General features: G+C 44.7%; 1 non-coding gene across 1 annotated transcript; it reads right to left on the bottom strand.

Annotated features, from left to right (window-relative positions):
- Positions 1–14,624: 14,624 nt before the first annotated feature.
- On the bottom strand, positions 14,625–14,710 carry Trnac-gca. The gene is given in 2 exon segments: positions 14,625–14,669; positions 14,674–14,710. It is a non-coding gene; the product is annotated as a tRNA-Cys (tRNA).
- Between the last annotated feature and the right edge of the window lie 299 nt (positions 14,711–15,009).

The raw sequence follows: 15,009 nt of genomic DNA on the forward strand, positions 1-15,009 counted from the left end.
TGCGACGAATGCACTAGGCGGTGGAGCCACGCACACCATTCGAATTAATCCGAGTTAGGCATTGGCGAGCTTGAAAACACGATTCCCCTGAAGATATGGTTTTTCTATGTTTGCTCCATGTTTCCTCCATGTTTCCTAAATAGGGGCTGGTTTACCTGCTAAAACTGACTGGCTGTGAGACCAAGATGCGGTACTTGCGTCTGGGTACATTTCAAAGACTTCTGCTTATGAAGGTTGTTATCCATTCGAATGATCCACTTGATTTTCATTCTCGATCACCAAACTTATCAAAACCAAGACGCCACACGAAATATTAATGCACAATCTCTCAGCTGAACTAATTTTGCCGCTTAAAAATTATTAAAAAAAACACACACACACTTTTCAGTGAACACCACGCTTCTGTGTCTTTCACGCACGCGTATATAGGCGGCTTCTCAACTCCATTGTCCAAGTGAGTCACTGTGTATACTGTCAAAAAACTCGGGCTGTGTTTCCTTTCCCTAAAATTTCGGTCTAAGTTTCTGCAGGCGCAATCCGCTGACGAGAACCCTAGCATTCTTGTTTCTAAGAGTACGGGTACGGCTGGGATGTCCCAAGCCGTTTTGTTGCGCTCCCCGACCAGCGTATTGCCTGCTGACGAAAGTTACTGTTTAACTGACAGCAGGGTTGATGCTAGACTTTTTTGTTCCCATGAACTGCTGCTATCGCATCTTTCATGCTTTTGCCCTGCGCATCTGCTAATGCGAAGTAAAGTGGCAGAAGCCACTTTACTGGTTGTTCTGGTTGGTCCTGCCAGTATTCAACTTTCACAAGGCTGTCAAGGATGGGCAGGGTCGAGGTCTCATTAGCGCTTCATCCCTGTTTGCGGGGTGAGCATGTGTAGGTAGAAACATCGACAAGGCAAAAAACGGTTTTGTGTGAAAAAAAGAGAAGTATTTGTTTTGGGGGTACAAGGCGCAAAAAGGTGGGGAGAGAAGAAGGAAGGAAGGGGGGGTGGGGGAAGGGAGCCGACATATGCAGTACGGTCACTGTATCCACAGCCCAACTTGACACGACCCCCATGCGACGGTTTTATGGGCATTAGTTTTCTGATCTTTTGTGCGTTCGAAGCAGTCCGTTCGTTTTCCAAGAAGTCGAAGCCTGTTGCCATCATGTAGATAGTCGAATCCTCCCAGCCTGGCTGACCGTACGAACGAGGCGAGAAACGGGCTCTGGCTGGGCTCTCGTGTTTTCTGTGACTCTCCTTTCCCTCGCCAGAGTCGTGTGTTACCATGCTAAAAGCGCGAAGGCCGTTGGATCGCCCTTCTTCCACTCTGTTTTCCCTTTGACGGGACAAAAGAATTGTAACCGGTAATTTCAGTAATTTGTTACTGAAAAAAGTTATGCTCAAGATTACATTACAAATTACATTTCCAAAAAGTAACAGATAAATTACCAATTTACAAGAAAGGTAATCCATTAGAAGTAACTCCTTTACTTGTAACGGATTACTTCCAAGTCTGGCTGCAGGCCACGTACCAGCGAGCTGCGGGCCGTATGCGGCCCGCTGGCCGCGTGTTTGAGACCGTACACCAAGAACATCAAGAAGGCATAAAAAGGGGAAAATGTTTTGTCTATACGCTCGCCAGAAATGAAATTGAGCGGACTTTTTTTTACTATTTATTTTTGTAAAGTTTTATTTTAAGGTAGTTTTAGACATTTACGCGCCTACTGCATTCATACGTAGATCTGGTACATCCTAGTTATAAAGGGTAACTAGGGTGTGTATTTTCCGGCGTTAATTACTAAAAATTTCGGCAGCATTTCCCGTATGCTCGTCTTTGAAGGGCAGTAACAGCAAAAAACGCGATTCTTCCCGCTACAAAGGTCCTTCTTAAAAAAAGCTTCGTTGACTTCGTCGTTGAAAGACGGGGGTACGGTCAATCCACTCATCCGCGGCCGTGTTCATGGTTCCCCAATTTTTGAGAATCAGCCAGATCAAGCGGAAGTTGTCTATTTTGGGACTGGTCGCCGAAGATTCCAAGCCACGGCACACGAACGCACTGCTAACGCCGACGGACATCAAGCACCTCAAGTCCGTCGATACCTGTGGTCGAAACTACTGTGAGGTGGCTACGAACCCAGAATCCGGGTCCACTGCGGCCGCTTCTTGGTGCCTGGCCTTAGGGTCAACCTTCAGTATTCGGCTCCCGCCAGGGCTTGACTCTCGTGAGGCTGAGCTCCGGGCGCTTCTCCTGGAGTACGGTCCCTATTCCATGGGGATACTCGCGGGCGGTAGAGGTCCGACTTAGTCGTATCCAAGCGCCGGCTGCGCTTCGACAGACACTGCCTCGCCCGTTTTGGACTACGTTTACAGGAACATGCCGGTTGTGACCTTTGCGATACTAGCCCCACTGCACCTCAGACCGAGCGGACCGTAGGCCTCACCCCCGATTTGCAGTAACTTCGGAACGATAACTGGTTCCCAGGTATTAACTGCGATTAGACTGGCCTTAGTCTGTATTCGTATCCGATATTTCTGTGACAGGGTCTCAGCCGCTTCGAAAACACGTCGTCCGATCGGTGTGTGCGGGAGAACCGTGCCACATTTATCCCGTGAGGTGGGAGCAAGATGAGGGTGCGGCGCTCTTGTCGTGCGCGCTGCCTTGAGGCGGTTAAGGCTGGAGTCAATTCAATTCATTTCAATTCGTTTTTATTTACTCTCATAATACAAAATGAGCGATGGAAGCAGGAGAAAAAGCTACAGAAGTGCAGCTTGACGAAGCCCCTGCCCCCTACAGGCCGATCGGTCAGCAGGATGTAATTACATTTATGCGCCACACCGAGAAATATGTTCTTAGGAGGATAATATTTCACGCAATGTCTTCCTTTTTTTTAAACTTTCGATGGAGACATCTTGTTTTTTGAAAAAAAAAATGCAATAATGTTTGAAGTGTGTGCTGAATCATCTGTCCCGTAATTAGTTCGTCGACGTGGTACTGTAAAGGATCCGGCGCAGCGCAATCCATATGCAATATTTTTCATAGTTTATATGGAAATTTGCCATAATGGATGATTATGAAGTTTAAGTGATGCCACGTACATTGCTGCTAGCTTATATTTAGATATTTTTTGATATTCATTAAGCGTGGGCGGCCGATGTCCGACTTCGTCGTATCGCGACCGGCTGCACTCGGACATCACACCGCCTCGCCCGCTTTGGACTTAGTTCCTCGGAACATGCCGGTTGTGACCGTTGTGGTACTATAGCCCCACTTCACCTCAAACCGAGTGGACCGTAAGCCTCACCCCCCCCCCCCCCCCCCCCCCCCCCCCCCCCCCCGATACAGCCTCTAGCGACCATCGTGCAGCAACTCTGCTGTGGAAGTGTTTAGGAAGGCAACTGGAGAGGGAGGTTGCAGTAGCCAAGCTCAGCTCAGCGAGTCGACACAAGGCGCTTGAGGCTTGGGCGGCACCAAAAAGCCCCAACGAAGCAAGGAAGCTTGTCGACTCGCTGCTGCCTTACAGCGAGCTGGACTCTTGATAAAGATCAATAGTTGTTATTGCCTGCATCCTAATTAATTGTTATAAAAACACTTAAGAAATTTGACAGATTCATAACACAATTTGCTGTACAAGTCACTTCGTTGTGAAAACCACTTTGCTGTAGTGATGGACCGAATCCACCGAACTTCAGATTCGGTAAAGTGCGGCAAATGCCGAAGTTCTGAAGGAAAGTTCGGCAAAGATTTGGCGAAAATTCGGCAAATGTCTGTGCACGCGCGAGAACGTACGGGGCCATGGATTGCAAAGGAACGCCGTACAGTCGTGCGGCTACCATCGTGCAGTGTAGTACAGCCAGCGGTTACGGCGAGGTGTGGAGGAGGCGACACGGTAACTGTGCGTTTGTGAGCGAGAGTAGTTCGCTTCAATATTTTCTGCCTCAAGAATAGAATATCGACCAGTAATTTGCGCAGTCCACTGCGCAAGTGACAAATGATGAGGTCCATTCTATATAACGTGATTTTCATTTGATCTTTCCAGTGATGCAACGATGTAGTTGGAACATTGGTTGACAATTACTTTAAAGCACTGCCTAGCAAATATATCAATTCTGTTTTCGGCTCACAAGCAGTTTGTGCCAAAACAAAATAATATTACTTTTTAAATTAGCGTTATTTCGCGATTTTCATGTATCTGCATACAACGAAACACGGAAATATAATGTTGGACGTTGCACATTCGACATTCCTAACTCTTCCCATCTGCCTAAATGTCCGTGTGTGTCCTAACACTAGAAACCGGCATTTTAAAGGTTAAAAACAAGACGTTGCGAAAATGGGACGCACACTTTCATGCAAAGCTGACGTCGAGTGGCTCAAATTGAAAAACATGCATATTTACAACAATACTGTTGTCTCTTCTGGTGAAGGCTCAGCAACCGTTGCACTCATTTTTGCGCACGAGGCGGTGACTCCCAGAGAAAGCAAGAACGCAGTGTTATTATGAAAACGTACACACACTTGCAGGCTTGCGCTGATGATGCCTCAAAACCGAAACTCTCGTAGCGTTATTCGTGACTGCGCCACGCTCGTTACTACCTACTACCCGACCTCGTTGTCACGCCACGTCTGCAAGCAGTCACTAAAATTGACAGTAAACACGCAAAAACGACACCGATACAATTATCTTGTGGAATATCACCTTATTTAGTAATAACTGTGTCAATATGCATTACGTGTTGCATTTAAGTTAAGAAAAAGAAAACACAGAACCTTTTTTCGCCAGGAAAAAACTAAATATCAACGTTAAGTCTAGTAACAATGTATTTTTGCCGAATTTTTGCCGAATCTTTAGAAAAATTTGGGAAAAGTTCCGGCTTTGCCAAATCCCAAGATTCGGCGCCGAACTTTCGATTCGGCAAAAGTTCGGCCCATCAATAGTTGTAAGTCACTTCGTACTGCGAGTTTACCACAAGAATAACACCCAGAAAAACTATACGATCATCTTATAGACATATTTAAACAGATTTATGAAAAAGCAACGCAAAAAAGTAATATAAAAGATGTAACGAACAAAATGAATAGATAACTAAAGAGATTGACGACCTAATAAAGGAAAAAAATGAAGGCCTGGCAGCCCTTGAAGCGCTTTCCGAATAATAGAACATATAAAACAAATCATCGAGCAATTAGGAACAAAGTGACCCTCATCATAACATGTACGAAAATAAATTACTACTGGAGAAGAGTTTTTGAAACAAAAAATATAGTACAATGCTGGTCACTAATATGTCAACTGCTAGGACGAAAAAAAAAAAAGATCAATTGAAGACGTAATTAAACTTTTGAAATTACCGTGATATGGAAACGCTTGTAAATGAATTCAGTACAGAATATGTTCAATCAATTGAAAAACTTGCTATATGCCAACAGAAAGGCAACCTAATCAAATCAGAATCTGTGATTGACTTTTTCTTCCGGAGATGACTGAGAACGACCTAATCGAAATCATGGACCAAATCAAAACCAATAAAGCAGTGGGATACGATCAAATAAGGGCAAGGGGCATTAAATGCCACATCCACATAATAAACCCAGTTGTAATCCAGCTATATAACTGCATATTCTCGAGGGGTATCATTCCTAAAAACCTTAAGACAGCTATTGTTCGGCTAATATACAAGAAGGACGAGAAGACTAAATTCCTTAATTATAGACCCGTTTGTATACTCTCCGTAGTTTATTATATAATGGGAAAATACATCAATAAAATACTTCGGAGTTTTATCGCGACACATAATATTTATTTATTATTTATTTATTGATACTGTCAGCCCTAGACAGGGCTTTTACAGGAGTGGGTAATAAAATGCAGTAAATCACATACATGCATACAACAATGCACAATAAGAAAAAAAAAATAAGAAGGAGAATACTACTACCTGCTGCGACAAAAAGCACGAGGAAAAAAATATGTTGCTATTATACGACTTGTTGACTCGACAGGCAATGATACAGCATATAATAATTAACACGCAATTTGGTTAAAAAAAAGGAACTTCAGATCTTCTTGAGCATTTGTTTGATTATGTATATGAAAATATCGACTGGATAAAATATGAGTTCAGCTGTTTCTAAAGATTTTACACGGACGTTTGAAACGATAAATCAATCTATTTTATTAGATCGATTGTACAGTGTAGGGATTTGGGGAAATGTACATGACTTGTTACAAAATTATCTTCTAGACAGATATCAAATAGTGCGACTAGGATCAAAATATGGTAGGGCAATTAGGGTAAAACAAGGAGTACCGCAAGGTTCAGTTCTGGGCCCTCTACTGTTTAATTTATATGTCAATGAGATTGCTCAGGTAAAACTAACAAGCAAATTATTCCAGTTCGTAGATGGTACAGTAATTGTATACGCCCACAAAAGTATGAAGGTCGCCGTTGGAGAAGTACACGAAGACATTCACAATATTTTTCAGTGATACTGTAAAAATCAGATTATCGTAAATAGTTTCAAAACTCAAATAATGTGCTTTAGAGACCCTAGCAAAATACTGTTAGCTGAATTACCCATTAAAATGCACGATACAAATTGTAATAATTCTGTTCATGCCTAGCAACTGAATATGTCAAAAATGTAAAATACCTTGGAATGCATATAGACCAACATCTTAAATGAGATTCTCACATAGTGCAAGTATGCAAAACATTAAGGACACTGATGGCTTATATGTTTCACATTCAAGGTATCGTCCCCCAATCTGTACATAAAATGATTTATAACTCATTAGGAAATTTGTAATACAATATGAAATAACTGTTTATGGGCACTGTGCCAAATACCTCCAAATAAAAGCTGAAACTCTCCAAAAACAGGTATTCAGAAAAGTTGGTTGGCAAATCAAAAATGGAAGCGATTTATTAGATGATATATATAAAGAACTAGGCGTATTTTACTTTAGTGATCAATTGATATACGCAGGCACATAGCCAGGGGGGAGGCCCATGGGGCCCGCCCCCTCCCCCTAAATCTTTCATTTTGCTGGAACCTCCTCTCCCCCTCCCCCTCATACAGCATTTTGTAATGGGCGCCCCCCCCCCCCCCCCCCCCCCCCTTGGACCAAAATCCTGGCTACGTGCCTGGATATACGACATAATCACGAAATTCTTGTGAAGCAATCACCACAAAATGGAGATTGTTAACGAAAACACATTACGCCCAAATAAAAAAAAAAATACTATTTTGAACCGTTAATAAAGACAAATAATGGAGAGGCTACAAAAAATGTTATGTGACAAAACGCTTTAACCAACTACCTGAAGTGAGTGCAAACATCCGCATACAATGAAAAAAAAAAAAAAAATAGCAAGATTATTGATCGAGGAACAGAGGAAGTAAAAAAAGTGACAATTAATAAATAAAAAGAACTGTACCTGCATACGACCGTAACCACTGTATGAATTGTATTGATTATTAAAACAAGGCTTTGAGGTGTATTAGTAAATGGCAGTGTGTGCCTAATGGAGGCCCGTTCCACCTGTTATTGTGTACCTATGTATGAACCGCTTCTCTTATAATTTGTTTGTTTGATTAAACTCATAGAATGAATTGAAACTGTAAAAATTCTGGTTGTTAGTTTCCTGCCGCGTCCAACGCACAAGCCTTATCGGCTTATGTGGGTACAGAACGAAATGTATTCAAAAAGGAAAAGAAATGGTATTGTATTGTATTGTAAGGTGAGGGAAAAACTCCAACTCAACGCCGAACTGACCTTAGAAACCATCCTCTCCACGGCGCCCAATGCAGAGACAGTGAAGCAGCCATCGTTACTATATCAACTCAGTTATGGAACTTTCCATAGACGCCGTACATTGGAGGGAGCCCGAAACCGTGTCCGATTCTTTTGCGGCGAGGTGGCGCTGCCGGCGCATTAATCCGCGCATTTTTGTCTGCTACTGCTCCGCGGCTGCCAACCGCTGCAGCTGTTTGCGCGAGTCTCAACTCGACTCCTCGGCGACCAGCATGGTTTACGGTTGGTTTTCGCCCTTTCGCCAGTAAAAATACAACTTGAGCATGATAAGCGGTAGGACCATGATGGCACACGCTTTGTATTATTTCAAAACGCCACCGCCTTAGCTGTGCTGACAGCGCGAAGCGTTTCGAACAACCCAAATTCGTCGGCGCCACAATGTGTGAACTCTGATGTCCTGGTATAAGCTTCTCTGCGCTGTTTTTCCGAGGCGTGAAATGCGCGCGGACGGTCCCGTCGCGGCGGTTGCAGACGACCGAAGGAACGTTCGTGCGCGCGCGATCATTATTTTGCACCGACGGCAGACGACACTTGGAATGTGGTTCAGAGTCAACAGGAACATAGATTCAATGTTTTATTGATTAAAACAAGTATCGGAATTTCTCATATGTGACTACCAACTGCAGCAGAAACAATTTGAAAGTCGTCTGCTACTGTCAGAAAAAGCGCCACGAACATCCGTAAGCTCAGTAGGCCAGATGCAACCGGCCACAAGCGCGCCGTCAATGATGATGATAGCGAGTATTAATGCGGAGCGCGCGCCCTCTAACAGGCGCCACGCAAAGGGACCCCCCTCCGGAGCGGAGTTCCACAACTGAGTTGGTTCTAATAACGTTGGAAGCAGCAGCTAATGGAACTGCGACCACTATACTCCGTTTCACCTTATGTTGTACCGCAGCGAAGGCTAGAAGCGCGAGCTCATAGCGTTGGCAGCTGCCCTTGGTGCACGAGAGCTTGTGCTGCCGAGGTGTGCCATAGAGCAAGGAGCTCGCGCTTGTAGCCTTTCCTGCGGTACAACACAAGGTGAAACAGAGTATAGTGCAGCCAAACGCGACCGTCGTCGAGGTTCACACTTCTGCGCAGCGAGTCAAAAGTAACAAGAAGCAACCGTTTCCCAACAGCCAAAGGTTTTGAAGAGTTCGCTGTTCATGCAAGTGGCGCGGCTCTACTACTCGTCCACACTCGCGCGCCAAGTGCCCAGGAGCTGACAAGATTAGCAACGGGTGTGGCAAGAAAGGACACTTTACGTCAGTCTGACTCTCAGAGAAAAAGAGCCCCTCAGGTACACAAAGCCATGTTGCACTCGAGGAGGTCTACTTGAGAGAAGTTACGCACCAGCCTCGAGCTGAACCACGTAGATACCGACCCCAGGCATCTCATACCACCCTTGTCGTCGAAGTGACCATAGGCGCAGACTTCGGGAGGGCATCGGGGCTCGTGCCTCCCCTGGTGAGATCCGGGGGGGGGGAGTGGTTGGAATCAGGCACAGAGCCCCGCTACACACGTCACTCCCGAACCATCCATGGGGAGTGGTTGGAATGGACCTCTTGAGCGAAAACGAAGAGAACTACCTCCCCTCGTAGTATTGGACTATATTTCAAGGTTTTTCTAACTTCCGAAGCTCAAGAGGAGAACCCAAAACATTGCGCAAACTTCCAGTTCAATGCCTTCTCGCGTTGGGAGCACTTTCTCCCATCCGGTCGGACAATGGGCCTCGATAGGCTTCTGCACAATTCAGGTCGTTTGAGAGGGAGTGGGGATCGTACCATGTAACAAGTATCCCATACTATCCAAAGATTAATGGTGCTGAAGAAACGGCTGTACAGACTGCGAAGCTGATCCTCAATGAGGTCGCCAAACATCCACAAAGCACTGCTAGCTTATTGCGATACCCCTGTAACTGTAGGGTACTTACTCCCCAGCAGAACTCCTCAAGGGACGAAGGATACGATCCGATGTACTGACCGTTTTCAAACAGTTTAAATCAAGGTGGAACAGTCAGATATTCAGGAAAAGAAATCTGGCATACAAGGGCAAGCACAAAACGACATTTGCCACAAGGTCAAGGAACGCGACCCCATAGCTCCACACACAGCAGTGCGAATTCTTTCCGGTGCCTCCACAAGTGGGATACAAATGATACACAAGTGAGACAACGTTATGTGCATTAACTCAAGTGGAACCCGACAGGAAACGTACGTGCTCTATAGGGCATGAGATAAATACACTATAAATGAAAGTACAATACATGCACTTAGTCTATTCACGATATGCGCTGAAACTGAGGTACAACAATATGCTCAGTCTCGGTAAAATTGATGCTGAGATAATATTTCAGTCAACATATTACAGATTATATTTCAGTCAACATATTATTCTTTCTTTAGCAGCACGCAACATCATACACAGAAGACTCATTTGTGAAAGGAGTAATGGCGTTGCAGCGTCCACAAGCAATGAACGCCCCTCACTTTGGCTTTCATGGAACTTCATGTCGATGGTTTTGCATTCCGAGTAGCAGAAAACTTTTTTCAACCAAACGTTGTCCTGTTCTTAGACCACATGCGTCTTGCATTAGCTCCATACTTCTGGTTTGTCGAGGGTCAATGAGCTCAGGGCAGTGCCGGATTAAGGCATTTGGGGGCCCTGGGCTTAGGCTATTATGAGGAATCTACCTACGACAATGGTGGTGGTGGAGGTAACAATGACGACGGGAATATGTATATTTTTGAACTTGTTAAATCTAGACATGTTTCATCGTATGATTATTGTCAAGCCTTGTTTAGATCCGTAGATTCAATGGAATTTAAGTTTTCCTTGCTGGCATTGGGGCGGATGCGATTGTTTAGAAGCTACTCCGCAAATAATCAACCTCTCTAGCAATTTACGATATAGTAATTTTGAGGTAAAAAAATGAAATCAAAGAAACATTGCGGAAAATATTAGGATTTGTCGTTCACATCCAGCAATTACAGCTAGATATATAGGATACACGCCTGGGCCAGTTTATACAAATTGGTCACGATGTCGAATTGTAGCACAGGTGACCCTCTTGCTAACATGTCGAGTGACATCATTAATCACACATGAATTGAGTTACGCAGCAACCGAAAATGTACCTGCCAAATTCCCATTCTAATTTCGCTTCCCCTAAATGACCATGCCTCGCAAATCGATAACTGCCACGAAATTCTAGAGCCCTTAGTCTTGTAATTGTTCCAAATTATTGGAAATGCTTTAACTTCTAACTAACGCCCTGTTAATTAATTACTGGTGTGAACAGTGAAGGAAGTTACATAGGCAAGAAAGACATTTCGTTGGTTGAAGCAGTCTTTATCGGGATCAAATTACTTAGTAAACGCCCTTCTAATAACTGAACCCTCGTTTCGCAAACAAACACAGACTTCCACATTTAAAGCGGAGGAGAAACTGCGTGCGATTCTAAGACATCGACCGCTGTAGTTCGGGCACATTTACATTTTTGAAGAATTTATCATGGAAATCGAGAAGATGTTTTCTTTTTGTGTCTACACGCTGTCTTTTTGAATGGGGAAAATGTTTCGCATCAGGTTTAGTACTAATCTTGTTCTTTTTAAATGCAGTAATTTAGATCTCGGCGGCCATTTTGTTCCGTGAGTCAACGTTAAAAAATAAGAGGTTATACCCTAGAGGTTGGTGAAACCATCGCAGTATTCGTATCAGTCGCTGGAAGGTAGGGTGTTCAGTTGCACTGGCAGACCAGATATCGAATCTAGAGCACTTCCTTGCCGTCAGTACCCATCGAAAACTCTTGAGGGGCGTCTTAAAAGTCTGCTCCTTGAAACGCCTCTTTTGTTGGTGGCTATAGAGACAGTGTCCGGAAGATTTACGGGCACCTTTTCGCTTGTTCCAAGCTTATCATTCTGGAATAAACTCCATATAAGGTTTCGCGAAAAGGTTTAAAACAACATGTTTGAACCATCTGCGTTGCTTGCTTAACGCTTGGTTAACTTCCTGCCCACAATTGTCCGTAAAACACGCTAAGGGGGCCCCAGTACAAAAGAAATCTCCATAACCGTCCTTCCGACAAGCTCCAATTAAAAAAAAAAAACAAAAAAAAAAAAAAATAAACTAACCAGGGCCATGGGAGGCCGTGCTAGATTTTGTTGCTCTAATACGCTCTTGCACAACGAGCTCACAAACGCCAGCTGATCTAGAGACGGGAACTTTATGGCATCCTTGTTTCCTTGTTGGGGAAAGGAGAACGAGAAGGTCATGGCGCCAGAGGCTCTTCGAAGTGTTTCTTCTGCTTTCTGCCTAAACTTTCTTAAATGAAAAAAAAAAAAAAAAAAAAAAAGACTAACATTTTTTAATTTTCAGGGGCCAGCATGGGGCCCCCTGACAGCCTGGGGCCCAGGGCTGCAGCCCCCTTAGCCCGTACCTTAATCCGGCCCTGGCCCAGGGACAAGGTAATGAAAAACAAACTCCTTTAGCTTGGGCACAGCGTCTCTTGAAATAATTGCGAAATATATTTTTAGCTGTATTTTTGGTTTCGCTTTCTTTTAAGGGTCGATGTATCTCACTGCAATTCTCAAGAGATCATGACCCTCTAAACAAAAATTCAAGCTGACGTTTCTCGCTTTTTTTTTTTTTGAGAGGGATGGAGGTTGCTGTGAAGGAGATGAGTATGCTTCGTTATTGTGCACACCAAGGTTCGTTTTTGACGCTCTGTCTCTGTTCTCCAAAGGTAACAAATGGTTTCCAGGGCTTCATTGTCGAATATCCTCGTAGATGCCAAAAGTTGAAGGCGCTTCCGGCAAGTGCAGACTAAAGTCCCTTGAAAAAATTCATGCTTTCAAGTACCACCAACCACTGTTGTAAAAAAGCGCAAGCACGCCCCAGAAGCGGTGCTTTGCCGCATAGTCGCTTCCTAGGCCCGCTCATTTCTGTGTTGCGCCACCATCTGCTTCCAAGGGCCGCTCATTTCTGTGCTGCGGCGCCATCTGCTTCCAAGGGCCGCTCGAGACACGGGCCTAACGCACTGGCGCATTTGACGCTACTTGCAAGACAAACACAAGCACATCGATGGGCTTTTGTACAGACCATAGCCTCCTCTACAGTGGGTAATCACAAAGCCTGGCAGTTCGACGACGGAGCCATAGAGCCCGGCCGCAGATTTGGAGCGCGAGGATCTGGTAGCACAGAGCATTTCTCGGGGAACCTGATCGTCAGCGCACAGCTTTTGCAGCGGCGAGGACCCGAAACATGGTTTTCAAACCCAACGAGAAAAGAAGCGGTAGCTCGAGGAGCGCGAGGAACGCGAGGAGCACGAGGAGCACGAACGGACGTTCCATCGCTCGGGAGAAGTGTGTTTCGGCGTTTCGCTACAGCGGGGCGCCCGTCACATGGCTCTTCTCTCATCCGTTGTCTGCCGCTCTACCTTTTCAATTTCGGCAACCGCTTCTCGTGGCGATCTGCCAGGCTTTGTCAGTATAGAGGAGGCTATGTTCATACAGATAAGGGGGATCGGTGACCGGGTGGGCTAGAGGTTCATGTGATTTCGCCTAAAACTTAGAAAGGAAAAAAAAAAAAGAATAAAAGAAGAAACCCATACTTCACTTTAGGTTGAAAAAAATATTTTCTACCTATTGCAGGCCTGCTTGGTTCTCTCACCAATCCGCAAAACGCGAAGTGCTAAATTTACGAAACATTTGTTTCGGGCGCCATAACGCGAACGTCAGAATTCAATTAGTATCTTATTTTTGTTGGCTGAGAAAATATCCTGAAATTGTTTAAAATAATATAAATCATACTTTTTTATATATCCCAACCAGGTTATACGGAGAATGAAAACATATCACATAGTGTTTCATAATATAAATGCATATCGGAATAAGTCTTTTAGCCGTCTTTGCAATGTATTCAACTATTTTTTCTCTCAAAATACCATATTAGGGTATCTCCGTTCTCCCCTGCACGTTCTTAGAATGCTTACGAGCCACGCTTGTTGCGTATACAAGAGTTTGTCCACGCGTGCTAACATAGCATACAAAAAATATAATGAACAGAACTTCCGCTTGCAGAGTCGTATCAGGCCTTTCGGTAGGAGCGTGCTGAAGTCTAGTTACACGCGCAACACGTGCTAATGTCTGCAGCCTTGTAATTGTTCGAAAGCAAATATCTATTTTGCTTTCAAACAGAACTTTAGTGGCGCCCTCTCGTGCCGTCTACACGATGTGTGGCAGCCGTGAGCGCTCGCTGAGCTCACTACCCCTCCTCTAGTTCACTTTAGTATGACTGCTATAGACCTTTACATGCTTATCACCCGGGAGAAAAATGCTGAGTCACTGAGCTGTGGACGCATGCACAGCTTCTTATATACAGCACAACAGACCTACAGCAAATTCTTAGGTGTTCCACAGCCTAGCACACAAAGAGGCAGCGCGCAGAAGGCGATTTTTGCAAAGGTCTATACTCCATCTCGCACTCAAAAATGCATCGTCAAGGCGCTCGTCGTTTTGCGCGTTAGCCATATTACCGGCTAAAACGATCACGCAACAAAAAGAAGCGCAGGATGAATGCCCATTTAATGCGCGTGATTGGTTTAAACGGTGAGAGCAAACCCACTAAAACGACGAGCGCCATGACTCATTTATGACGCTGCTGGTTGACGCCATTGGAACGTGGCGTACGCTCGTATCACGCCGCGATAACACGAACACACGCCCGTACGATGCCCATCCATATCAAAGCCGGTAGGGGGCAAATTGATCCGGCATTGAACTGGCGGGGATGCCTGGGTTCTGCAGCTGAGCTTTCGCTGATACCCAAAAAAGTAACGACGGGGATGGGATTCGAACCCATGCGGGCAGAGCCCAATGGATCAACATGCAGTCCATCGCCTTAACCACTCGGCCACCTCGTCAGATTCTCCGGGGGCGGCTGAATAAAGGCCTCGATGAATCTCATGCTGTGTGTTCTTTGAAATTACAATCCTTCTCACTTATAACTTTTGAATAAGATAACGGTTAGTTCTGAAACCTTGGCATCTGCTTCGAACCGCTAGGGCTACATTCGGGCGGAGAGCGAGCGTTCAATATTGCAGTTTATTTTTTCGGTTAAAAAAAAAGAAAAAAAAAAAAACTAAATTGTTTTGGGGGACACCCTGTACACTCGCCTCATATATGTGCGCCGTGTCGGTTGGATGCGTATATCGACAGTCGT

Source organism: Ixodes scapularis, unplaced genomic scaffold, assembly GCF_016920785.2.
Source record: "Ixodes scapularis isolate PalLabHiFi unplaced genomic scaffold, ASM1692078v2 PGA_scaffold9__187_contigs__length_104089568, whole genome shotgun sequence".
NCBI classification, from domain to species: Eukaryota; Metazoa; Arthropoda; class Arachnida; order Ixodida; family Ixodidae; genus Ixodes; species Ixodes scapularis.